The 611-nt window shown below is 41.7% G+C and overlaps 1 non-coding gene across 1 annotated transcript; it reads right to left on the minus strand.

The window, feature by feature from the left end:
- Nucleotides 1-291: 291 nt before the first annotated feature.
- Nucleotides 292-398, minus strand: LOC141669077 (small nucleolar RNA R71). The gene has a single exon (XR_012553375.1). It is a non-coding gene; the product is annotated as a small nucleolar RNA R71 (small nucleolar RNA).
- Nucleotides 399-611: the final 213 nt, after the last annotated feature.

Genomic DNA, 611 nt, shown 5'->3' on the forward strand with positions numbered 1-611 from the left:
AATACCTTCGAGATCAAGTCGAGCACGATGCAGATGATACAGAACTCAGTTCAGTTTGAGGGTTCTCTAACAGAAGACCTCAACATGCACATCAGAGATTTCATTAAGATCTGCGACACTTTCAAGTTCAATAGAGTTTCTGAAGATGCTATTAAGTTGAGGCTTTTCCCATTCTCTCTGCGGGATAAAGCTAAGTGCTGATTACATTCTCTACCACCAGGTTCTATCACCAAATGGGAGGATCTTGATCAAAATTTCTTAACTAAATTCTTTCCTATGGCGAAGACTGCTGCAATCAGAAACGTGCTTACTAAATTTGTGCGGCAATCTGGAGAATCTTTATGTGAGGCTTGGGATCTCTATAAGGAGATGCTTAGGAAGTGCCCACATCATGGGATGCTTGACTGGATGATCATTAACTGCTTCTATAATGGATTGGGTGCTACTTCTAGACCCATGCTTGATGCAGCATTAGGAGGAGCCTTGTGGGCTAAAAGCTATGATGAAGCTTATGAATTGATTGAACTGATGGCTGCCAATGAATACCAGAATCCTACTCAAAGACTATCTCAGGGCAACGTAGCAGGAATTTTGGAGTTAGATACAGCTAC

Source organism: Apium graveolens, chromosome 6 (genome assembly GCF_009905375.1).
Source record: "Apium graveolens cultivar Ventura chromosome 6, ASM990537v1, whole genome shotgun sequence".
Classification (NCBI taxonomy): Eukaryota; Viridiplantae; Streptophyta; class Magnoliopsida; order Apiales; family Apiaceae; genus Apium; species Apium graveolens.